We start from the raw sequence: 27,530 nt of genomic DNA, 5'->3' as shown, positions 1-27,530 counted from the left end.
GGCTTGTGCTGTAAGATCGAGAATTGACAAGTGGGACCTCATGAAACTGCAAAGCTTCTGCAAGGCAAAAGACACCATCAATAAGACAAAAAGACTATCTTTCTTTTAACACAGCCATTTCCATTGAACCTTTCTCAGCATTAAATCAGGGACTTGATGCTAGGTTGAGAGATGCCAGCAGAGGGCAGCAGAATGCCAGGCACCTGGGCCATGTGGGCTGACACCTACAAGAGAAAAAACAAAAAATCAGAAAAACCATCTCTACAGGAGAGGCACTCTGCATGTCCTCCTCGAAGCATGAAGAACCCCGTTGCTGCATATTGTTGCAGACAGGAGCTATTAGCTTAGACAAGAAGGAGGCAGAGACCACACTGGAAGGTAGCAGTGGCTTATGCAGCCATCTAATAGAAGCCCAAGAAAGTTAGTTTTGAAACTGGGGAAGGGCTAGTATAGCTCGTAAAAATGACCAAATGACAGCCAGGCATGCTGCTCCAATGACAACCCATCCTAGAGAAGAATGTTTTGGAGTTTCTAAGTTGTGTTGGATTGAAGAGATTAGACAGGACTTTCAAAGGTACTGGTCAAGCACATTGGAACAGCAGGTGTTGGTGATCAGTGAGACAATAACTCAGGGCTATTCATGAGATCATCAGACACAAATGAATACAGGTGGGCTCTAAGCGTATGAATGAGGACAGAGAGGATACAAGCCATTGAATAGGTTTGCAGAGGTCAGACGGAAGACAAAACACCTGCTTTGGACAGCCTCATAGGAAGCACTGTTATAGTGCAGATATACAGGTCTCCAAAAGCACAGAGATTCAAGGTTTGGCTCCCAGCTGCTGAGTCTGTTCCTGGAGAGACTGACTGGTGCAAAAGGCTCAGTGAATTATTGATGGAGTTCTGATTTGAGGATTTAGGAGCTGTAGTCTCATCAGTGGAGATGGGTTACAGTGTGGGAGGGTAGCTTTACAGGGTCTCTTGCTCTGGCCCATTTTTGTCTGGCTTTGTGTTTCTTGGATACCATGAGATGCACAGTTGCACATCATGATTCTCCTGATTCTACAATGCTCTGTCTCATCTCAGTCCCTAAGCAAAGGCTTGGCTGACTGTGGCCAGATGCCTTGGAAAATATGAGCCCAAAGGCATCCTTTTTACTCATTTCTCAACTCTAGCTACAACTTGTCTTTAGGCAGGAGGGAGTAATCAGAGGAAAGCTTATATAGTAGCTCATGCTTCGAATAACAAAACTCAGGAAGCTGTGGCAGGAGGATTGCCATGTAGTGAGAGAGAGAAAAAGAGAGAGAGGGAGAGGGAGAGGGAGAGGGAGAGGGAGAAGGAGAGGGAGACGGGGGGGGGGAGAGGTCATTCTGAATCATATGTACTTATGACACCTTGAGCCCCACTTGAGCCCTAGGAAGGGGCAGCGGGGGCTCTGCAGCTTCGTTCCACACGCACAGGGCAATTTTAGATCTACTGGCTGAATGGTTGATTGCTAGGTAGGTGGTGAGACAGAGGTCTTCAAATTCTGTTTGCCAATAATTTGAGGGAAACTTTTTTCCCCCTGCAATGTGGTACTTTTGAGTCATCTTTCGTTTGAAATTATCTGAAAAGGTCAATTATGCAGCCCTGAGAATTAGCAAATCACAGGTATGTTTATTTTTGGAGTAGAAATTCAGAATTGTAGAATGCATGAGGAGATTTGCTGGGAGCCAGGGTTTCTGGCACCCCAGATAGCCTGTTGGAGGGTTTGTTTATCTTGCAAGTTCTCAAGGGAAGCCACGATTTCTAGTCTAGTGACTATACACTGAGCGTCACTGTGATAAAGGGGTCCTCTCTGTTCACTGGGTACATGGATATGCTTATTCTCTTTTTAACTCAGGCTTTAGTTATTCATGGAACCCCTGGACAGCATTAGACACACTGATACGCACCTGCCTTCCTCATGTCTGGTTGACTACTTTGGCCTGGGTATCAGTGGATTCCTAAATATATAAGACACTACAGTTGAATGCCATTAGCTGGCTAGGCATGTACTGACTTTGCCAGTCTATCCTGTTTACAGAGAGTCTCAGAAACTGTGGGTTAAGATTCATGAGTCACCCTGCTGATGTTGAAAGCTTTTGAGAGTCAGCATAACTAGAAGCACCTAGTGAGGATATAAGCTTCACAGTGAGACATGGCTCATAAGCAATAGGCAGGGGTATCTAGGATCAGTGACTTGGCAGCAAAGTACAGAAATGGTTGAGACTTTGAAGGAATATATTGGTTTTCCAGAGTGAGGAGAAAACCGAAGAGCTGAACTTGAAATTATAAATTGGCAGCATGATAAAGTACTCAGAGACTTTTAGATGACTACTTATCTTCTCTTTTGTAAGGCTATTTTTGTGCCCAGTGTCCATGAATGTTTTGAAACACCCTGTTCTGGAGTTGTTAGATGGCTCAGTGGTTAAGAGCCCTTGCTGTTTTTGCAGAAGACCAGGGTCAGTTTCCAGCATCCACAACAGCTCCAATACCTGCAACTCCAGCTCCAAAGGATCTGATGCCGTCTTTTGGACTCCCTAGGCACCAGCTACCATGTACACATACACCTACACTACACTACATTACACTACACTACACACACACACACAGACATGCATGTATACACACACACACACATTTCAAATCAAATTTTAAGTCTTTTAAAGGTCCTATTCATAGCATTCTGAACGTATTAGCCTCATTTTATAAGATATAAAATCTGAAGCATAGAGGACTTGAAATCACTTACTTTAAGTCACACAACTAAGCTCTGGGCAAAGAAGTATTTGAGTTCAGAGATTCAAGAACTATGTGTCCACGTGGGACAGTACAACAACACAGTGTAGCATGGTGTTATTTATTGATTTCACACATGTGTGCCCTCCCCCCATTTGGATTCATTATAGAATTGCAGCTACAAGGTGTTTCAAATGATCTCTAAGAATCTGTGGCTCATTAAGTTCTTGGCCTGTGGCCACTGAGTGCAGCAGCCATGAGGAGGGAGGCACAATTAGTGCCTCTTGCCACATCCGGGTGCTCTGGCATCACTGGAGTTGGCATTGAGGCAAATGTACATCCCAGCTCTGAAGCACATTCTTCGATGGTGTCACTGGCCATGTGTTCTAGGGTGCCTCGGGTTCTGTTCAAGAAACAGCCTCTGCTCAAGTACTGAGCAGGAGCTGATCACTGGTTTTTATGAAGAAAGAGCCTGGGAACTGTGACCCTGAGAGCATCTCTCCCACGTTCCTTCTGTACAGAAGGGAGACAAGGTCCTATGAGCAGTGAATAAGGCCTGCTGACACTGCCATAAGTCATGTGACAGAGAGCAGATGTGTGAAACGTCCACTGCAGGGGGCTGCCCTTACCTGCATGGTGAAAATGGAGGGGACCCTGAGGGGGGTAGCTTAGCAGGCATACATTCCAGGCAACCTCAGGCTTAGATTCCTTCTCCTCGCCTGCCCTCTAGTGGTGCTTATGAATACACAGTCTGTTGTCAAAGCCCAGCAGCCATTCCCACAAACTTAGTTTTGAGGTCACTGTTGATTGCCCTGTCGTTTTCTTGGGTGATTAAGTATATTTTATTTGTTGTGTAGAAGAGAAAAAAAATGGGCTTGCAATTCTTTTCTGACCAAAGTGTTTCATTTCTGCTCAATAATTCATTTCTTAAACTTAATTATGAGATGCTTAATAGTACCACTTTGGAATACAGACAGTTATAATTTTTTATCTAGAATGGAAAATCAGAACAAGCAATTCTATTAACGTGGATATTATTTTAAAATACAAGTCATTAGTTGCTTTGGTAGAAAATTCTGAAAAAGGAAACAAAACAAAAGAAAACAAACAAACAAAAAGATTGGAATTTGGAAATGTCTTGAACTGACCTCAGAAGGTGGGGACTCGGGCAGGTTGGCTTGTAGCCTCAGGTAGCACAGAGTGATGTTTGGAATTAATGAGCCCCAGCAGTAATGAAGGGAGTGCTGGGTTTTGCTACATCATTTCTGTGACCATGAGCTTTCCTGCTTTCCTGTGCATCTCAAGTTTGTATAAAATCACTGTGGCTTCTCTACAGAACCAAGCAAGCATGGCACATACTCTTCCTCAGCTTCCTGCTTCCCTAAGACACACTGTATCTACTGGGCTAACAAGGGCTCATTTCTTCTCTAAAACTCTGGCAAATATTTGCCCTGATGAGTGAAGCATTCCACTATGTAAAAGTCAAACACAAGCAACAAAATGACACTTCAAATCAACATAATGCATCTTCAAACCCCACTGATAATTACAAATTAAAACAGAATAGTTTTACAGAAAGTTACATTTATTCATTGGCAAGGTTAACTGAGTATTCAAATGCCAATATGCCATTAGTGTTTCTTGTCAACACAAAGGATAACTGAGCATAGTTGCTTGATTAAGCAATGTGTACTAAATGCTTAAACCTCTCAGTTGAAAAATGATTTTAAATATCGCCTATGCTACTCACAAATGTAGTTGAAATTCTTGGAAATCACTAGTAGGTTAGAGAAACAATTTGATGCTTTGATTCGAAAGGCAGTGAACACTTATCGCAGGACACATGATTTGGCCTTATCTGGACTGCTGTGTTCACTTTCCAGCCCTGTATGTAAGATGCTTAGGAGCAGGGTCATGAGGTTCCTTGTAAAATTGGATCAATCAAACGGTGTGTTGCTTTGCTGGTTACCATGGATTTTCCCAATGCTCTATTCCAGAAATTTGTGACCTCTTTAGCAGAAAAAGCTGACAGGAAGCTGCCTGTTTTTTGTTTCCTGTTATAATAGGATTTTATAATAAAGGGAGAACTAAAAGACATCTACCTTATGACAAAAACCTAAGGCACAAAAAAAGGTTGTGATGTTTCTGAGACCAGAGCTAGGAAGAGAGAAAATAAAGCTCTAGGTTTCTGATCTTCTCTTCCCAGTGCATTGGCTTAAAACCATAAAGACTTTCCAGCCATAACCAGAATGCAATGTCATCTTGTGAGCAACAATTAAACCAACATTCTTCAATAGTACGTTTAAATTTAGTCTTTTTGCATGAGGCCCTTATGTGGGGTGTGTGGACCCACTCTCTGGGCTGCTTGGTCATCACACTTGTGACAGCACTGAGAACTCAGCTGGAACTTGCTACAAAGCCCCCTTAAAACTGACTTTAATTAACTTGTAATCCTGCCTCTACTTGAACACTCACAGAACACATCTTGTTATAGTTTATTAGTAGCAAAGACTTCTTTGTATATCTAGAAGATACATGAATGTATGCTACAAATGTTTTACTTTGATAATTTTAAGATTATCTTATAATGAGTTCATAGCAGGCAGGATTTTTTAGAAGAAAAACAATCAAACTGATCAGTTCAGTATCTGTACATAATTGTATTAATCTGATTGTTAAAGATCAGACTTTAATAGAGGCATAATTAGTCACTCCACATGAGGTTATATCTGTAAGATCAAAACTGAAAAATGAGAAAAAATAGAATTAAAAAATAACAGGTTTGTGTAAATGCTCCAAATATAGAGAAACTGTCAGTCTATCCCAGATGCTGTAATGAAATCCTAAGTGCTTTATGAAGACAAAGATGTATTTCTCAGAGGTCTGGACCTGGTGAAATTGAAAGTTGTAGCTGTCCATGTCTGGTGAGAACAAACCTGGTGGTCATAGATGACATCTGTTTGCTTTGTCTTTATATACCACAGAAGGCATGGGATCTCCCTTGGACCTATTTTGCAAAGACTTTGAGTGTTCTGATTTCATGACCTAAGCACAGTCCAGAGGCCTCTTCTAATACCATCCCTGGGGACTAGGGTTTCAATAGATGAATCTGGAATGACAGGCCTTCACAAACCCTCTGACTGTAGCAGAGGTCTACTTGATAGTTTTGTCTGCACTTTTAGATCTATAAATCCTGATCCTGTCAAGGATGAATTCCCAGACATTGTAGACTCAGAAGCACTATGCTGCATTCCAAGTGGGTAGACACATCCTGTGGACCAATAGTGATAAACTATCTGCTTGGGCATGCACAGAACTCGAGAAGCCCCAGTGTGACCATAGGTAATGCATGAAATTGGATATGTGCTATTTTTATTTCTCTTTCACTTTCCTTTTGAAAAACTGCCTTAAAATGCAAATACAACAATAACACCACCCCCACACACACACACTATAAAACTGAAGGCATAAATACTGGAGAGTGGAAAGGGAAAAGGAGAAAGGGAGGGCAGTAAAGGAAGTGGTAACTTTGGGACAGCCTAGTCTACAGCAATGGCATAAGGAATCTCTTTACCTTGTACAATCTCTTTACCTTGTACAATCAATGTATGTGCACATTTTTAAATTGCTTTCTTCATCAGATGACCGGAAACAATCGCAATGAGCATTCTGTCAGTCTCTGGGCTGTGTCCTGAGCACAGACAATGTGAAGTAGCAGCTCATTCTGTCCTTGAGACTCAGTGCAGCCTTGGTTTCCACTGGGTGATTTGACACAACCTCCAGAAATGATGTTTAAAAAATAAGGCATTAAATCACTTGCCTACTTTCTGATGAGCTTATTGCTTTTGAGCACTTACCTTTGCCTGTTAGATGTCAATTCAGTGCACTTGGAAGCAGAAAGTAATCCTTCAGAGAATGCACACAGCTCAGTCAAATACATTTGCCCATAAAACCTTCTGGCTTTTCAATAAGCAATGAGCCAGAGATAGGTATATTCCTGATGTCTGTCACAGCAGCACACACAGAAAAACCCCTCCAGACATTCAACTTCAGGACTATGTACAATATAGCTTTTGTTCAGCCATTTTATTTTAATCTGAATGTGCGGAGATTTTCAGCAACTGTTTTTTATGGGCTGTATGCTACATAATGTTGACAAACCAGCTTTTTATTGGCGCATAAAAGCTTTTCGAGTCAAACAAGTCAGCACTGCTATCTATTTTTTCGTGTTAATATGAATATGAATCTTGTGCATCCTAGTTCAGACTTTTGAAACCTCAGAGTGGGTTAGCTTATACTTCTAAGTAGGCTCAGTTTGATTCTGTAGATTATCTCTTTTACAGACTTCTGTGTTTAAGGATGGCATTGATGCCTACCTTTAAAAAAAAAAAACAAAAACAAAAAATCAAAACAAAATATGTAATCTCCTACTTACAATGTCTGAGTCTTGAAACTCATAAGTTTCTGGTGGAGCCAGGTGCCACATGTCAAAGTACACATCATACCTTACAGGGTATAGTCACCAGTTCTCAGATAACTTACTTAGCTTAGGTCTACAGCACTGCTTAACAAATTGTACACTGCATCTGCTCATTAAGCATGCACAGCTAAGCAGGTGGAAGAGCCAACTTCATCTCTGATCATTGAGCATGTGCAGTTTGGGGCTTTACAGTTACTGTGGCTGTGCCACATAAGAAAGCCAGGACTTCTGGTCATAGCATTTGCCCAGGGAGTGTTAGAGGATCATCAATGGGGGTTGGTGAAGGATTTGGCCTGGTAATGTTAGTGGCTGGAATATTTGTATTTTATAAATCCATGACCAATTCAAAGGACCCTTATGTTTCTACATTCCAAGATAAAATAAATGTTCCTACATCCCGAACTTCCACATAAGCTATCACAGTATCTGTTGCCATTTTGTGTCTGAGACGTGCTGTCCCTTGTGCCTCTGATCTGGTGGAGTGGTTACAGCCTCATTTGAACAGGGAGGCCTGTTCCAGTTCTGGCTCTGGGCAGCCAATGCCTGATTGTCCCTTGGCTGGTTCTCATCAGTTGCCTGCCTCTCTTTTCCCTTTTGTGAGTCCTCTCTACTCTTCAATGGACTTCTTATTCTCCTGTTTACAACCACATTATCTCTGAGTTCCCTGAACCCCAGTAAACTGCACCACACACTACTGTGCACAATTTATGCAGAGCACATTTACACAGCGGTAGTTGCTGAGGAATTCTACAGGAAGAGAAAGGGCCTGTAATTATTTCATTTGATGAAAGTATTGGTTACAGAATTACATATAAATGGATAAGTTATGCACTGTGCTTAGACCTAATAAGACACAGGTCAGCCAGGGGTTGTGGTATTTTGTCCAGCCAGTCTTTGGGGCTCCCTGACGACAGGACACAGCTTCTGTTCTTTATATGATTTATACTCATCTTAAGATCTCAAGTTAGACTCTCCCTGCCAAAAATAAAGACTTCTTTACCATGATTTTCAACCTCAGCAATATTTCCCCCTCATATTACTGAATGCATTTTTAAAGTACTATAATTTTTTCATCCTATGATTTCATAATTACTCTTTGTTGTTTCTTTGTTTGTTTCCATGCTGGAGATAGAACCCAGGGCCTCATACATGCTACACAAGTTCTCTTTGTTCTCAGCCTTTACATACTGTATTATGGCCTCTTCTTTATTTGGCTACTGAAGAACCTCTTTATTACAATACTAGCTCACTGGGGAGGGAAGAAGAGGCTTTCACTGCCTCAAATAAAACATTTTTGTACAGGTACTGGTAATACTGTGTCAAGACCATGATAAAACATTCCCTTGGCTGAGAAAATAGTTCATGCTGTTGCTGAATGAGCTAAGGCTATTGTAGTTTGAATGAGAATAGCCCTTATTGGCTACTATATTTGCATACTTAGTCACCAGAGAGTGATGGTGTTAGAAAGGATTGCAAGGATTAGGAGGTGTGGCCTTGTTGGAGGAAGTGTGCCATTTTGAGGTTTCAAAAGCCTATGCCCAACTCTCTCCCTTTGATTAATGCTTAGAGATCAGGATGTGACTCTAGGCTTCTTCTCCAGTACCAGGTCTACATTGTTCCTATCATGATGGTAATCGAGTAAGCCTCTGAAACTGTAAGCCAGACTCTAATAGAGTGTTTTCCTTTAAATGAGTTGTCATGGTCATGTTATTTCTTCATAGTGATATAACTCTGACTCAGTTTCTTTTTACATAAGAGAAGAAAATTCCTGAGACAAAAGTTTTGATAAGTTGTCTTGTCATATTTCTGCATTCTTATTTCTAGTCGTGTCACAATGTTTGCTAGTGAGATAGGCCACAGAAAAGTAATTCTCAGAGTTTGAGGGGCCAGTGTCAAATTGGATATGGGTTTGGTCAGGGCTCACTTACTAGCCCATGGCATGGCTTTCTCTCATATGGCAATGTTGTATCAGGAAACATTCATGAACCCTAAAAAGACCACTAAGGTGCTGATTCTGGTGCAATCGCATTAGGGTCTCTTTATTCAAGCGCAAGCTTGGGCAACACTACCATATCTGATACAGGAGAATGGGAGGGGCCCCAAGCCTAGTTTTAGGCAAGCATTTATAGAGGCAAGAAGGGACTATCTATCCTGGAAGAAAGAACCATTATGGCTTTTAACATAATTGGCTAGTATTGGGAACCAAATCATAAACTTAACCTGTGTTTTCCTCCTGATTGATGGTTGTTAGGAAGTGAGAGTAGGCTTATAACCTGGAGGTGTAGATTTGTTGGGAAATAACCTGGAAACTGGTGTTAGACTCAAGTTTTGTTGGGGATAGCCTGGAAATTCGAGTTAGGTATGGGTCTGTTAGTTAACTTGAGTTTAACTTTAGGTCTGGTTTTCTAAGAAGGAATCTGAACTCAAAAGATTTGGTCTCTCAGCAGAAAGAACAAAGATTCTAGCAGATGCTTTTTTTATAAGGGAATTTTTTTTTCCAGTGCTGTGTCTTCTGTCCTTGGGACATAATTAACTTCCAAAGGCTTACTTCCTAGTAAGGGTTCAGAATTCAATAGGAGTTTTGACATACATGGGACAAACAGCAGGGAAGGCTTTAAGTTAGCAAAACACCACAAAACAATACTGAAAGACCCCTGTTCCTGGGGAGACTCTTGCTCAAGTCCCTGGATGAGCTAATGCCCCAATAACTCAAGAGAAACCGTTCTTGATGCAATATCACATGAGGTTTATTTGGAAATCAGCATGTTCGTAACCCACACAGGGGCACAGGAGATCGACCTCCAGCAGTTGCAGTCGAAGGTTTTTAAAGAATAAACCACAAAGTTAGGGGAGGATAAGACCACAAAGAATGGGGATGCTGACTAAACATCGTGAGAATGCGGATGGTGAATTACAGCTCATCTCTCACGGAAAGGTTACAGGCTATCTTTGGCAAACATTTTTGGTCCCTTAAAGAATGGGGAAGTTGGGCTTTACCAGAGAACCTGAGGGAGCCATCTTGGTTCCTGGATCCCTCAGAGACTAGTCTGCACATGTGAGAGTTTGGACTAAAGAAGCTAACAGCTTCTGGGACAGGTGGAAGCCACGCAACTTCTGGGACAGGCCCTGTTTCAGGCCTTCATCTTCTGCCAGGAGGCAGGTCCGAATGCCAGATATCTGTGCTCCTTTGCTGCAAGAGGAGAGCTTGCCTGCATAGAGTACTCTGACCACTGAAACTAAGGAGAGAGCTAGTCTTCCAGGTCTGCTGATAGAGGCTAACAGAATCACGGAAGGAACAAGCTCTAACCAGAGACAACTATAACAACTAACTCCAGAGATTACCAGATGGCAAAAGGCAAGCGTAAGAATCTTACTAACAGAAACCAAGACCACTCACCATCACGAGAACCCAGCACTCCCACCTCAGCCAGTCCTGGATACCCCAAACACACCCGAAAAGCTAGACCCGGATTTAAAAGCAAATCTCATGATGATGGTAGAGGACATCAAGAAGGACTTTAATAACTCATTTAAAGAAATACAGGAGAACACTGCTAAAGAGGTACAAGTCCTTTAGTAGAACAGGAAAAAAAAAAAAACCAAACAGGTAGAAGTCCTTAAAGAAAAACAGGAAAACACAACTAAACAGGTTATGAAATTGAACAAAACCATACAAGACCTAAAAAGGGAAGTAGACACAATAAAGAAAAACCAAAGTGAGGCAACGCTGGAGATAGAAATCCTAGGAAAGAAATCTGGAACCATAGAAGCGAGCATCAGCAACAGAATACAAGAGATGGAGGAGAGAATCTCAGGAGCAGAAGATTCCATAGAGAACATCTGCAAAACAATCAAGGAAAATGCAAAATGCAAAAAGATCCTAACTCAAAACATCCAAGAAATCCAGGACACAATGAGAAGACCAAACCTACAAATAATAGGAGTAGATGAGAATGAAGATTTTCAACTTAAAGGGCCAGCAAATATCTTCAACAAGATTATAGAAGAAAACTTCCCAAACCTAAAGAAAGAGATGCCCATGAAGGTGCGCACTAGGCTCCGCACCAGAAGCCTACAGAACTCCAAATAGACTGGATCAGAAAAGAAATTCCTCCTGACACATAATAATCAGAACAACAAATGCACTAAATAAAGATAGAATAATAAAAGCAATAAGGGAAAAAGGTCAAGTAACATATAAAGACAGAACTATTAGAATTACACCAGATTTTTCACCAGAGACTCTGAAAGCCAGAAGATCTTGGACAAATGTTATACAGACACTAAGAGAACACAAACGCCAGCCCAGACTAATATGCCCAGCCAAATGTTCGATTACCATAGATGGAGAAACCAAAGTATTCCATGACAAAACCAAATTCACACAATATATTTCCAGGAATCCAGACCTTCAAATAATAATAATAATAATACAAGGACGAAAACTACGCCCTAGAAAAAGCAAGAAAGTAATCCTTCAACAAACCTAAAAGAAGACAGCCATAAGAACAGAATGCCAACTCTAACAACAAAAATAATAGGAAGCAACAATTACTTTTCCTTAATATCTCTTAATATCAATAGACTCAATTCCCAAATAAAAAGACATAGAATAACAGAATGGCTAACATACAGGAGCCAACATTTTGCTGCTAACAGGTAACCCATCTGAGGGAAAAAGACAGATACTACCTCAGAGTGAAAGGCTGGAAAACAATTTTCCAAGCAAATGGTCTGAAGAAACAAGCTGAAGTAGCCATTCTAATATTGAATAAAATAGACTTCCAACCTAAAGTTATCAGAAAAGACAAGGAGGGACACTTCATACTCATCAAAGGTAAAATTTGCCAAAAGGAACTCTCAATTCTGAATATCTATGCTCCAAATGCAAGGGCAGCCACATTCATTAAAGAAACTTTAGCAAACCTCAAAACACACATTGCACCTCACACAATAATAGTGGGAGATTTCAAAGCACCACTTTTATCAATCATGGGAACAGAAACTAAACAGGGACACAGTGAAACTAACAGAATTTATGAAACAAATGGATTTAACAGATATCTACAGAACATTTTATTTTAAAACAAGAGGATATACCTTCTTCTCAGCACTTCATGGTACCTTCTTCAAAACTGACCATATAATTGGTCACAAAACAGGCCTCAACAGATACAAAATATTGAAATTGTCCCATGCATCCTATCAGATCACCATGGACTAAGGCTGATCTTCAATAACAACATAAATAATAGAAAACCAACATTCACGTGGAAACGGAACAATATTCTACTCAATGATACCTTGGTCAATAAGGAATAAAGAAAGAAATTAAAGACTAAAGGAGCTAAAGGGGTCTGCAACCCTATAGGTGGAACAACAATATGAACTAACCAGTACCCCTGGAGCTCGTGTCTCTAGCTGCATATGTATCAGAAGATGACCTAGTTGACCATCATTGGGAAGAGAGGCCCTTGGTCTTACAAACTTTATATGCCTTAGTAAGGGGAATGCCAGAGCCAAAAATGGGAATGGTTGGGTAGGAGAGTATGGAGGAGGGTCTGGGGGAGTTTTGGGATAGCATTTGAAATGTAAATGAAGAAAATGCCTAATTTAAAAAAATAAATTAGAAAAAAAGAATGGGGAAGTTGAGTAAACAATGTAAAAATGGGGATGGTGAATTACAGCTCATCTTTTATGCTGAAGGCGAAAGAACAAAGAACTCCGTGCTGGCCTTCATTTCTAGGGGTCTAAGAAACACATTGAGTGGGGGGTCTTACAATAGTATAGCTCTGTTGTGGATAGCCCTGGAGCTAATTATATGTGCTGTTAATTCTGTTCTCCTGTGAGTGGTTGTGAATATGGAATGAGTCAGCACCCAGGTGATTTCCTGTAAACCTGCTTCCCACCTTAATTTATAAAATAAAGGAGAGCTGATAATTGGGCAGATAAAAGGAAAGGTGGAGCAGAAGATGGGAGAGAGAAGGAGAAAATGGAAGAGGGAGAGGATGCAGAGGAGGAGGAAGATGAAGAAAAGTGGAGTAGAAGCACATGGTCTGGAGAAACGGCAAGTTCTAAGAGGTCTCATAAGCTGTGGAAGATGGTAGTGTAGCCGTAGATCTGCCCAGTCTAGGCGCACAGCATGTAATCATATTAACTGTGTTGTGTTTTCATTGCTGAAGCATATTTGTGAGGAGCTTTACCGCAACATAGCTCCATTTTTAGTTTTGCTCTGTCCATTCATGAGATTTATTCATATTTTGATGTGCTCACATTTCCCTAAGAAGCAGGTTAGGAGCATAGTACATACCTGGTATCACAGCACTCAGAATGAAGCAAAAGGATTTAGAGTTGGAGGCCAGATTGGACTACAAGAGAGACTCTGCCTCAGAAACAGACAAGTAAAGAAACAAACTTCACAAAGAGTGGCTTTTTTCTTAATGTGGTCTGTGTAGATGCACTGTTCTTCCCGGGTTTTTTTGTTTGTTTGTTTGTTTTGTTTTGTTTTTTTGTTTTTTTGTTTTTTTTGTTTTTCTGAATCTCTTTCCTGATTATCTGTTCATTCTGTCTACCTACATCACCAAGGCTGTTCTCACTTGAAACCCCATTAGGTAAACAGTGAAGCCTTGTGAGCCAGCAGCCAAGAGAGAAAGAAGATGGACTGAAATGTTTACAAGTCCTATGGCCATGGCTTTCCCCCACCTCAGGGAGACAAAGCTGTTCATCTCTTTCTGCATGGCTGATTTCATCCTTCAGTGTGATCCCTTTAAGGAGCTGAGTGTTGAATGCCACTCCATGTCAAGTTGCAGCATGATTTTGCTTTAATTACCACAGACATGAGAACAGGAAGCCAGGAAGCCAAAAAAAACAGGAGACACCAATTTAACTGTTCTGTAACACGACTGAGAGAGAGAGCTCTTTGAAGACTTGAGACAAACCTGACTCTACTGAATGCTGTACAAATTGAGTTATCAATTCCTGGTAACATCGAATATTTAAATTATACAGTCAGTTGTTCTTGCTTTTTGTTCTGTGCTAAACGAGGATTCTCTGAGTATTGATTGGAAACTTGAGTTTCTTCTTACCAGATACAGAGATCATTTACCTTGGTGGTTGAAGACAATGTTCAGCTTTGTGACATGACGTCAATTCTCCATGATGAGCTGCTATCCTTAGTCAGAATAATTTCGTTGCATGGAATTTCCAACTCTGGTCCACCCAGAGTCCATTGTGAAGACAGAAGTGTCCCAAGTGATATGCTGCAGATACACTGTGATTTTAGTACCAAAATATTCTGAGAACCACAGAACTTCCTCACCTGGCTGCTACTTCTTTTCTGGAATTGGCTTTGCTGAAGGGAGTCACCTTCTCCAAAGTCCTGCCCCTTCCCAGGGCTCAGGTCATCTGGAAACTGGTCAGAACAGAACAAAGGCCTTTTCCTAATGGGGACACCTCTGAGCATCTCTGGAGCTCAAAATGGGGCCCCAGGGCATCTGCTAAGACTGAATTTCAGTCCTGCTTCTTCCACATTATCCATTTCTTCCTCGATCCTCTGTGGATGTTGTGATCAAGAACACTTCTTATATAAGTGTCTCCTATATGCTCAGAATCTATTTCCTGAAAAAATGAATCCTTTGGTGACCCTTGGCTATGAACTGAGTTTCTATACCTCTCTTTACACATTGAAGCTCCAACCTCTTAACATGACAGTTGTTTTTAAATTACTTATTTTAAAGATGAACTGGCCTCTACTTGTGATCATCTTCCTGCCCACATGCTGAGGTTACAGACAGATTATAACATTTGGAAAAAACAAACAAACAAACAAACAAACAAACAAAAAACAACTTTGTGGAGCTAACTCGGGGTAGATGAGCCCATAAAATTAGGGTTCCAAAGACAGGCATCCTTAAAAGAAGAAAGAAAAATATGTCTATATATATACTTACTAAGAAAGGACACAGAAACCATCTGTCTGCAAACCACAGTGTGAGTAGACCCTAACCTGTGCAGCCAGTCTCCAGAACAAGGGAAAAACAGCTCTGTTGATCCTGTCATCTGTGGCATTTCCTCACAAGATGAAAACTGATACTCTGTCCCACTCCCTAACTTTGTGTGACCCTCACTGATCCTCTCTCTTACTTCATGTTTGCTTTAAACTTGGAGACTGGACAATCAAAGACTTGAGCACTTACATCCTGAGTCACTTTTTGTTTTGTTTTGTTTTGTTTTTGTTTTTTGTTTTTTTGTTTTTTTAGGTCAGTTTGCATACAACTCACCCCTGGACTGGGAGAGGGACAGTCAGTGGAGTTTCACAAAAGCAACAGGTAAGACACAGGCACCAAGGATGAACAAAGCAGCTGTCTTTTAGTCCCAAATGGGCACTTTGGTTTTTTTTGTTCATTTGAACAAGTGTGATTTATACATTTTTTTTTTCTTCTCTGGAAGGAAAAAGAAGTACTGATTTTAAAGCCTCTGTTTTGTTCACTTTCATCTTAATTCTGTTCTTCCATTATTTCCTTCCTATTTACTTACTACATGATTACCTTCTTATCTAAAAAATTTCACATCCTTGATTTTAGATCTTCCTTTACTTCTGATATTAGCATTTACCACAACAGTCAGCTGGAAACATGGCTTTAAATGTACCCCTATATTCAGTATATGTCATTTTAACTGTATTATTTAGAAATGCTCTGAAGTTTCCTTATAATTTTCTTTTCTCTGAGACAAAGCTTACTTAAAAACACCTGAGTTAAATCTAAAGTTAATTATAGACATTAGAAATTTAAATAGGTCATTTTACTAATATTTGTTTATATACCTTTCATTTCTCCTTATATTTTTTCATTGGATTGGTAGATATTTTTATAATTTTACTCTAATCAATTTTTAAGTGTATAAATACTTGAATTCTCATTAACATTTTTCTAGAGATTAGAATGAGTCTTTAGCTCACCCAGTGCTTTGTTAAAAGTAACACTGGAATCTTTCATTTTTCCCTCCATCATTCAGGGGGTCGTTTTTACATGTGTAGTACCTATTTATGTAAAAAATTAAAAAAAAAATCTCAATGCATATAATTTTCTTTTAAAATTTTAGGTACACTAAATTTAAGTCTTTCTAAGCACATATTGCTCTTCTTTTTCTGTGGAGTTGTCTTAGTTACTTTTCTTTCCCTGGGGCGACAGTCCATCATGGCGGGCGTGAAACTGCATCTGCACCAAGAAGCAGAAATGATGAGTGCAAGTGTTGGGCTTACTTTCTTCTTTCTATATAGTCCAGGACCACAGCAAATGGATGGTGCCACCCACAGTAGTAGGTACTGATTCTAAATCTCATCAAGTTGAAAATGAAGATAAATTATCACAAGTATCACTTACTTATTGAATGACTCTTTTAGCATCTGTTTTAGTCTAATTTGCTGGGGCTATAGATAGTTTTTTTCAACATGTAAATATTTTATTTAACATTCATTCTTACTGATTGGCATAAACATCCAGGTTGATATCCCAGCTACATTAATTATTTTATTTTCTCTTAATTTCAATAATTAATAATATAATGACAGTGATATTTTGATTCTCTAATATATAAATAAACTATTTTTTTCTGGTTAATTTTAATTTTTACTTACTTTTTAGAATCAAATATTTTAACAAATACCTTACTGTGAGTTTTGGTTTATTTGTTTAATCCCTTGTAAAACAAGCAGAGTTATAAATTAAAATGAAAACATATGCATATATTTTTATCAAATTTAAAATATTGTGAGCCATTCTTGTTGTTTGTTCTTTTTATCTTCTTCTCATTGCATATATTTTTGCCTTTTAGTCCTGAAATTTCATATTTTAAATAGACTTATTATAATGTTAAAATGATGACATGTGACTCTTTTTGTAATCCATTTTATATTTCCCTTTCATAAGTTCATGTTCTCAAACCCTGTAAACTGAGTGACTGGTTCTTTGTGAAGGGATTTCCTGTCTTTCTGACATGCAGTTACCTTCCCTTTGGTCAATTTCCATGTATAAGTTTCTGAGTTCTCTTGGGAATCTTTGAGTGAGGGTAGATATATTACCAAAAATATACTGGGAGATTCCAAAGGTGTGATCTGACACTAATCACTATTGTATAAAGCATTGCACAATCAGGTCAAGCTGCAGGCCAGAGGAGTCTGCTGCTATATGTGCTTAGTAGCTGGTTTCTTTGGCACTCCATATCCTCTCAGAAGACAAAGCTGTCTTCTTTTACTGCAGCCTCTGTGGTTTTTCTTATGAGTAGGGACATCAGCATATGCTGGCTTCTGTCTGAGAACAGGAAAATTACTATAGAAAGTGACCACACTGGGTTTGGTAGTGTAATGCCCATGTCTGCCCATTGCCACAGTATGAAACCACATGGGCAAAAAGGACTTAGCTCAGTTTACTCACTGTTCTTCCTTAAGGGAAATGCCACCCACCAGTATTTATTAGGGTACTTGGCTGTACTAGTTCTGATTTATTCTTATTTAACTTTTTAAAGATTTGTTTTACTTTTATTTATGTGTATGTGTGTTTATCAGTGTATGGTGCCTGTAGAGCTGGGAAAAGACCTGTAGATCGCCTGTAGCTGGAATTACAGGTGGTTGTCTGCTGCTTCATATGGGGGTTGGGAATTACACTGGGATTCCCTTCAAGAACACCACGCTGAGCCATCTATCCAGCCCCCTTAGATGATTTTATTTTTAAATAGACAGTATTTTGTGAAAAACTTTCCATTACAAATTCTTTCAATCAGAAATTTAAAATTCCATGTCAGTGAGTAAAGAGTTGGGAATTTCAAAGTAGCAGAAGCAGCAAGATGTGCCTTAGAAACAGGGGTTGAGTCAGGAGTTACACCTCCTTTATTGATCCTGGGTTTGTGACCCAAGCAGAGAGACACTAGCCACACTGAAAGAGAAAGGAGGCATGCTCCAAGGACTGGCCCCTGCTGCCTGGGAGCTAGTATAAAGGAGGATTTGGGGGAGGAAAGAAAGAAGTGACAGTTAGGGACTTTTTGCCCAACTGGTTTCTGGTAGAAATGTTTCCAGACATTGATGGGTGCAATCTGGGGTGAAAATTGTCTCCAGATGAAAACCACTGCTCTAAGGCTTAGCAAATATTAGACAGATCAGAGTTATTGCCATATGTTCAGCAGGAGTTGTATAATTGAAAGCTAAGTCCTAATATCATCCTTTGGATTAAGAGAACACAGAGCATTTGAAAAATGTTTTATGTCTAAATAATCCATTTATTAGGCTCCTGTTAATACAAATAATCTGGCATTTAGGTAAATAGCTGATGGTTCTTTCACCTGCCGGTACTCACAGCTATCTATTTCAGCTTGGTCAATATTCTTGCTACTGCTTCAGAAAAGACTTGGAATATTCCCATAGAAAGCTTAGCACCTTCATTCAGCTCAATCTTGCTCTATTATGACCAAGAACTCTTGCCAGAAGAACACTGCCAAGTTGGTAACATTCCAAGAACACTTTTCTAATGAAATTGTACAACCTTTTAAGAGAATAACAAGTTACATGTAATTATCCAAAGAACTTTGTCATGCAGGATTGAAAATTCAGAAGAAACATTTCAACCCACAAGGTCATCAGCTAAGAGAAGAGTAAGTGATGGGTGGGGACAGGAGAACTGTGATCTCTTAGTATCTGAGGGGTTTAAATTCCACCATCAGATCCAACTGCATCAATGTCACTTAAACACAATTGCTCATTTATAAAGAGAAGCAGAAGAGTGTCTAGAGAACTGCCTTTATTTTTCTCTTTCCATATAATTTTCAGTGACATCCTATAGTTTTAAGCATTTATCCAAAGACAATGACACTCCTTTGTGTGTGGGATTGTGGTGGGGTGGCTGGAACAATGGCTAAGCCACTAAAGTACAAACATGAGCACCTAAACTTGACCCAAAGTACCCATGCAAAAGGCTGTGTGTGGTGGCAAACACTTGTGTAGCCAGCATTGGAAATCAACTACAGGGGCATCTCTGATGCTCTCTGGTGTCTGAAAAAAAAATAAAGTGATTCCTCCTAAGGAGTGACACCTGAGATTGAACTCTGGCCTCCACAAACAATAGAACACACATGTACTCATATAACATGAATATCTTTTTGGATACCCATTTAACCCTATGGTTTGTACCTGAGAGGTACCAGTAGGTGCCATAGGTTGGTGCTTCCCATTGAGGCACTTGTATTGAATCTCAACCAAAGAATGAAGAAGGTGTGTGAAAGCAAATCTCCATTGAAAAAGTCAAACTATCAGGTGTTATTAAAATTTCTAGATCTTTATAGGAAACAGGAGTCTCTTGAGTAACAACTGTGGATGAATTTCTTTCCATTGCCTTTCTATCAAAATGTATATGCAGTGTGATGGGATACATGCCAATAAAGGATAACCTGTGTTGAGTCCTTACACTTTGCCAGGCAGCTCTTAAGCTCTATCTTAAGAAATACATCACACTATAAATCACAATGCTGGGTCAAAGTGCAAAAGGTCCACTTAAGGAAAGAAATCAGCAGAGCCACTTTCTTCCCTCCCCCTACACACAATCCTGAAGAGAGCTCAAGTGACCTCTGAAGTCACACAAATAATCTTGTCAAAGTATGGTAACGTTGCATTGGGAGGCCTTGTGTGAGGACTTAGAACTGCTCTGTGTGTGCCATAGCTTTGCCATTAGCTGGATAATAGTCATTCCATAGCAATCCCCAGGAATCTGTGAGCAAACAGCCATGCTAACTGTAACTTTGGCTTTCAGTGGATACCAGTCTAGGCTGTTGGTGAGGAGGGGCAGAGTATTCCAGCATGTTACTAACCTGTTTTCCTTATCTAGACTTCCAATGATAGTTAATTGTCAACTTGTTAAAAGTTAAAATCACCTGAGAGACGGGGCTCGGGGTCTGTCTCTGGGGTTTTGATTACCTTTATTTAGGGAGGAAGACATATCTACTGTGGATAGCACAATTCCCTGGGCAGGGAATCCTGGATTGTATAAGAGTGGACAAAGTGAGCCAAGAACTGATATGCATGCATGCATTGCTGCCTTGTGATGGTAGATGTACGTTGACCAGCTGCTTAATGTTCTTTATGTCTTGAATTCCCCACATGATAGACTGTGCCCTGGAACTGTGAGTTAAAATATGCCCATTCTCCTCCTTTAAGTTGCCTTTCTTCCTTTCTTTCTTTCTTTCTTTCTTTCTTTCTTTCTTTCTTTCTTTCTTTCTTTCTTTCTTTCTTTCTTTCCTTCCTTATTTCTTTCCTTATTTTTTTCCTTAATTCCTTATTTATTTATGTGTGTATTTAGTGTGTGTAACTTTTATATTATGAATGTGAATTATGTTTGTGCCCCCAGTTGGTTCTGAATGGTAAATAAAGATGTCAGCAATCAATAGCTGGGCAGGGCAGACAGAGGTGGGACTTTGGAATTCCTGGGCTTGGGACTGGGAGGGAAGAAAAATGGAGATCCACTATGCAGGGATATTGTGGAGGAAAGGAGAGACCATGTTTGAAAATAGTATAGGACAAAGAAACATGGTCACCATATGAAGGAGCCAGGAGAATGCAACCCAGAGCAGCCAAGATAGAATACAGAATAACTGGGGATTATTGGCAGGAGGTTGATTAACCTGGTATGTACGTATAAAGGGATATAAGTATACACTCACAGATACTAATCTCCTTAAAAGGGAGAAATAAAGGAAAGTTTGTACTCTCTTCAGGATAGAAAGAAGAAATAGTGACAATTATTTATACTTAGAAAAATAAAGAAATCCAGGTCTTTGAACTCAAATGTAGGAAACAAAGGCACAGGCACCTAATAATAATTGTTAAAATTATTTTAATTGCTTTGAGTCATTTTAATTATCAAAATGAAGATGTTTATAAGTTTGATGATATTAATGACATTACTAATCCCTTGGGAGAGAGGTCAAAGTAGGGCCTGCTCTACTTAGAAAAGATAAAGGAGGCTGTAAAATTGAACCAATGGATTTCAGGCTGCTGGACCAAGAACATGGTATTTTGGGAGAGAGACTCTGTATTTGTATTAACAAGAAAGGGGAACTTGTGTCTCTAGTTGCATATGTAGCAGAAGATGGCCTAGTTGGCCATCAATGGTCTTGCAAAGATTATATGCCCCAGTACAGGGGAATGCCAGGGCCAAGAAGCAGGAGTGGGTGGCTTGGGGAGCAGGGCAGCGGGAGGGTATAGAGGACTTTTGGGATAGCATTTTAAATGTAAATGAAGAAAATATCTAATAATTTTTTTTAAAAAAAATTACAGCAACAACTAAAAAAAAAAGATGAAAAGGCTTTGGACCCTTTCCAAAGTAATATGGATCAGATATTATAGGGAAAGACTCTTTCCTGGCTACAGATAGGAAAGAAAAATTTGAGAAGATCAAACAAGTCAGGTAACATAATTTGCTGATCCCTCCATGTGGCAACATCCCTAAAAATGGCTGAGACATAAAAATGTCTCCAGCTAAAATTTCAGCTAAAATTAGCCAATATATTGTGTAGATTATAAGATCCTTAAAATTTATCATGCCATCCTTCACATAGCATGAATAAAGATTTATTACAATTGTTTATTGACCAAACTAACTCATAGAAAAGTCTTTCACCTGCTCAAACAAGGAACAATATTCATCCTTAATTATTCTGTGCACCTTACACAATCCGCAAAAATATCTTTATAGAACTAAACTTTTGGTTGTAAGATTCATATATTACAGAATGGAACACCAAGTTACAGCTCTGACAAGATTCATCCTCTGGGATACTAAAACGGTCTGCTGTTCCAGCTCCTTGCCTCATCTGATGCTATTTCCAGAGACTTTCTCTCAGAACAGCTTCAAAACGGGCTACTGGTTCCTGATTACCTCGGTTCATCCAGCCTTACAGAAGGTTCTAGTTAGGACTTCAGTTAATCTCTCAACATTCTAAACATGCAGAGGCTGGCTAATGAATACCAAAGCTAATTTTAAGTCTAACCAATTTTTCTAATTTTCTTACCCCTTCCCTCTCCTTAATTTCAACTACAAACAAAAGGACAAATTGGATGCGAGATAGTTAACTGCTAACCTCTGGGAAAACGGTAAGCTAGTCCTTAATAATTCCTGATTCCCTTAAGGTCTGTCAGGTAGTTCTAGGACAGAAGCCTGAAAACTGATGCCCCAGTGCTTTAAGAAATAATGTGAACTGTTCAAGCAGTCAGCTGTCTTTACAATTTGTATAAGCTTTGGAAGCTATGCATTTATGCTTCATAAATATTTGGGTAATATTTAATTCCTTCTCAGATCTCTGACAGGGTTGAAAACTACGTATCAAACTCAAACTTAAATTGTTTAGCATTAAAGATGATTTACATTTGAAAGGATGGTATTCAGATGGTAATATAAGTTAAACCAAACATAATTCAGGTATAGAATTATTAACTCTTTAAGTTAGGATAGACTTTATCTAAACTGCCAAATATGATGAACTCAATATTATTAAATGTATATCATACCTTACAATTTACATATTTGTTATAATTGTATTCAATATATATATCTGAGAGAAAAGAGCCTTTTTAATTGGACAAGAAGGGGGAAATGTAGCTACTTATATTATGAATACTAATTATGCTTTCCAAGGAAATTTTATATGAGAATTTCTGCACATAGCTTCTGAGAACCTGTCCCCAGCTGGTTCTAATTCATAAATGAGGTTGCCAACAATTAATAGCTGGGCAAGGCAGACAGAATCAGAAATTTAGGACTCTTAGGCTTGGGACTGGAAAAGGACAAAGAAGAAGATCCACCATACCAGGAAAGTGTCGAGGGGCAGAGACACACCAGGTTTGAAAAGAGTAGAGGACAGAGAGACATGGTGTTTTAGTCAGGGTTTCTATACCTACACAAAACATCATGACCAAGAAGCAGGTTGGGGAGGAAAGGTTTATTCAGCTTAGACTTTTCACATTGCTATTCATCACCAAAGGAAGTCAGGACTGGAACTCAAGTAGGTCAGGAAGCAGGAACTGATGCAAAGGCCACGAAGGGATGTTACTTACTGGCTTGCTTTCTCTGGCTTACTCAGCTTGCTTTCTTATCCCAGGGATGGCACCACCCACAGTGAGCCCTCCCTTCCTTGATCACTAATTGAGAAAATGCCTTACAGCTGGATCTTATGGAGGCATTTCCTCAACTGAAGCTCCTTTCTCTGTGTTAACTCCAGCTTGTGTTAAGTTGACACAAATAAAACAAAACAAAAAAGGTAGAGACACCTATTAAGATATTAAAACATAGGAGGGCATCAGAGCTGTCCAGTTGCCTGTACTTGTGGGATAGTGTGTTGGGCTGGTAATGTGTATTGTACATTTTATGTTAACTTCACAAGACAAGTGTGAAGGATAAAGCATAAGTCACACATGCTGGCTGGGGTACAGGAGGCTTGTGGAGGTCTCCCTGTCAAAGAGGTCAAGTTCTGAATGATAAGATTCTAAACTCACAGCATCACTGGAGCACCCACTGCCTTGTGTCAAACTCTGCAGGTAGTGGAGAATGACTAAGTTTATTGCCTTTCTCTCAGTAAGTGATTCCATTAACCAGCTTTCTCTGGAGTGTATCTCTGACAATTTAACATCTTCATCTTGTTTTATTTTTAAATAGTTAGTATTCAGGTCAAAGACTTTATGGCTGTTGTTGAAGGCCTGCCAAAGGGCTTGGATTTGTGTGGATAAAATCCTCTATTTTTACTGTGCCCACAAAAATTAATACCAGCTTCCTATGCTCTAAGTTACTAATAAAAATCATGTCCAAATGACTTAGGAAAACCCTACAGATCTACCCACAGGCAGAGGTGGGAAGTTCTGCAGATGCTGTGTATTACTTCTTGCAACAAGTACACTGTCTAGCTGCACATCTTGGTGCCTTGCCCCAGATTTCACTGTAAACTTGCAGAGGTGAAAGATCATCTACAGAGCTGGCAGCCATGTGTGGAAACCACAGTGAATCTCTGGAGCAAGGCAAAGCTGACCTAAACTCTTCCCATGTCTGGGTCATCTTTCTACTTCTTCCACCCCCCACACAAATAAATAAAAACAAACCTTAAAGAAATAGATATCAATGAAAAAGAAATAACTGAAAAGTAATTATGTAAATCAATGATTTACATTTTCAGAGTCAATTGACAGATATACAGTGTCAAGTTCTTAACAGGTGTCTTGGCACAGCAAGGCAACTCAAGGATAACCTTCAGGGTTACTTTGCTAGTCTTCCTATCTGGCAGGCTCCTAAGTGTCCATAAAACAATGATTGTTTATGGAAAAATGGCCTAATCCAAAGGATTCTTCAGTTATTATCATTAAAAGGACAATCAGGAGGCTGGAGAGATAGATGACCTCGTAGTTAAGGGCACTGGCTGCTCTTCCAGAATCCTGTATTTGATTCTCAGCACCCAGGTAATGGCTCACAACCACCTATTACTTCAGTCCCAGTGGTATCAGATGTCCTTTTCCAGTCTCCAAGTGCATGGACATACATTCAAGCAAAACACCTGTTTTAGGGTTTCTATTGCTGCAATGAAATACCATGACCATTTTTGGTCATGTTGGAGACAAAAGGGTTTGGTCAGCTTACACTTCCACATTGCTGTTTATCATAAAGGAAATCAGTACAGGAACTCAAACAGGGCAGGGACCTGGAAGTAGGAGCTGATGCAGAAGCCAGGGAGGGGTGCTGCTTACTGGCTTGCTCACCATAGTTTGTTCAGCACACATATGCAAATAGGAAAATAGATGCTAGAAAAAGAATAGGTGGTCAAGTTGCTGAATCCCACACAACCTTCACAAGGACCTTGTTAGGTTTCCTAATGCAGCTTTACATTCTGCATGATGTGTCTTTTCACATCTCATCGCTGTCACCAAATACCTGAGTGTAGCTACTTAAGACAGGAAGGTTTGTCTGGTTTGAGGTCATGTAGGGCTTCTGTTCATTGGCCAGGGAAGGCATGGCTGCAGAAGTCGCTCTATCTCTAGTGTCAGAACAGGAAGGCTGGGTCCTTGTTTTCATGGTGCACACAGGACCTCTAGAGATAGACGAGAACTGGGATAGATATTGCCTTCAGAGCTCTTCCTAAATTACTTACTTAAACTAACCAGGCCCTACCTCCTGGTAGTTTCATGGAATTCAAAAGGGCACCACCCACAAGAGCTCACAATGATGAGTGTCACTCCACCTCAAGCAATATGGAAAACACAAAAAATGTGTTTTCCGAAGGTGCTGTCTCTGACATATACAGCCTCACCAAAGGCAAGGCTGTCCTGATCATGCCTGTCCTGTTTCAGATGGGGACTGCGGGTTTTGCAGCACAGGTTGGCAATTCCTATATATACACAAACTCTATTGACATTGCCCTTTATTGTTGCCTTGCCTTCTCAGAGAGATGTCTACTGGAAACTCAACTGTGTTCCCAGTTTGATAATATCAGTCTACCACAAAAATTGATTACAAAATCTCTGCTACCTTAAGATTAGAATCTGTTTTAGGAACATGTACTACAAAATATCACAAAAGCAATACTCACCAGAAAAAAAAAAAAGGCAAACAAAACTTCTTCAGCAAAAGCAATGGCCTTTTCTACATTAAAACAAAATCTAATTTCACATATATTTTTCATTTGAAAACAGTTAATTGTCTTTGAAAAGCACAGCCACTCAGTTCTTACTTTGCCTAGGAGGAACAGAAAGCAAGTATCAAATCAACTCATATTTCTTCTGCCATATGATTATTTTAAATAAATATTTGTTTTGAAGATTAGGCAACATTTAAATGTGATTATATTTTTTTCTCTCTGATTGCTTTCCCACCCAAGGATACAATTAATTGTGACACTCTTGCATTTAATCCCCAGGCCAAGGTGGTTGCACAAAGATGTTCTTGATGGCATAGTCTGCTGCTGAGAGACTTGATTAAGGAGAGTTTTGGAGTTAGAGGCAATTTGCATGATACTGTATCAGTTTTATTTAAAAAGACATTAGTAAAGTGTTTTCCTCCAAGTAATTCGGTATTCATTCGGTTCTTCTCTACTGTGGCTGCTGGCTATTTCAAGTAAACAGAGATATGAAGCAGCACAGAGTAAGTGAGCAGGTCCCTCCAAGTGGCTCCAGAAATGCCTTACTTAGGTCTTTGAAGTGTGGCTTGGAAGTGATAAACACAGACAGGATCTGGATCTTGTTATAATCTCGACAGAATTAATTTCTAAATGTTTTGAGCTGAAGGGTTGGAGGAAGATAGGGAAAAGGTCCCCATGCATTTCTCAATATCTGCTCAATGCTCTTGTGTTATGAATCAGTTTTCAGAAAAGAAATCTGGACAACTTTTGCCCACATAATTCAGCCTCAGAAAGATAAAAAACATTGGTAATGGGAAGCTGGATACACAGAAATATTGGCTCCATGGAAGCATTCAGGTGCCCAGCAAACTCTGAGCAATTACAATTTCAGAGAATACCTGCAGTGTTCTCAAAATGGGTTGGGGAAGGCATCTCAGCAGACAACACTAACAGAAAGCCCAGCTGGGTTGAATCCTTTGCTGTCAGGGCAGTCACATAGCTTGCAGAAAGCAAATGGGGCACCAAATAAAAGCCGTCTTTCTACAAACACTATGCAAAAGACACTGCTGTCTCTATTTCTTCGATAATTGTTCAGTGTTATTAGGGGATTGTGTTATGGTAAAATTGTCTCCTGCTAGTCAGGGTGGGAGATGCTGTGAACATAGATTAAGATGTCGGTAAAACAATAAGATTTCCCTCATGATAATGCTTATAGAAAGTCATGGACAACATGTGGACTGAGCATTTATTCATTAATTTCATAATAGGTATTGAACCTATGGCATCACACATGCTAGGAAAGCACCATACCATTGTTATTTCTCCAGTTCTGTGTTTATTTTTGAGACTGAGTCTTGCTATGTTACCCAGGCTGGCCTCGAATTCTTATGCCTTCTACTTTGAAATGCAATATAGTTAGGATTTCAGGTCATAGCCACCAGGATGCTTAGACTCAGTGGCTTGAGACTATATCAATATTATTTTTTGATTCCTAGATAAGCATTTTTTACACATTAGTGCCTACAGCACAGTCTCTAGAGACCTTGGTGACATGCATAGGGCTATGGTTGGACATAGTAGTCTGCATTTCCTTTTCCCTTTCCCTTTCCCTTTCCCTTTCCCTTTCCCTTTCCCTTTCCCTTTCCCTTTCCCTTTC

General features: G+C 39.7%; 1 pseudogene; it reads right to left on the bottom strand.

The window, feature by feature from the left end:
- Positions 1-140: 140 nt before the first annotated feature.
- LOC115029243 overlaps positions 141-27,530 on the bottom strand; it is a 183,036-nt pseudogene continuing 155,646 nt past the window's right edge.

This window comes from Mus caroli, chromosome 14 (assembly GCF_900094665.2).
Source record: "Mus caroli chromosome 14, CAROLI_EIJ_v1.1, whole genome shotgun sequence".
NCBI classification, from domain to species: domain Eukaryota; kingdom Metazoa; phylum Chordata; class Mammalia; order Rodentia; family Muridae; genus Mus; species Mus caroli.
The sequence above is the reverse complement of the archived record's forward strand: the minus strand, read 5'-3'. Positions and strand labels throughout refer to the sequence as shown.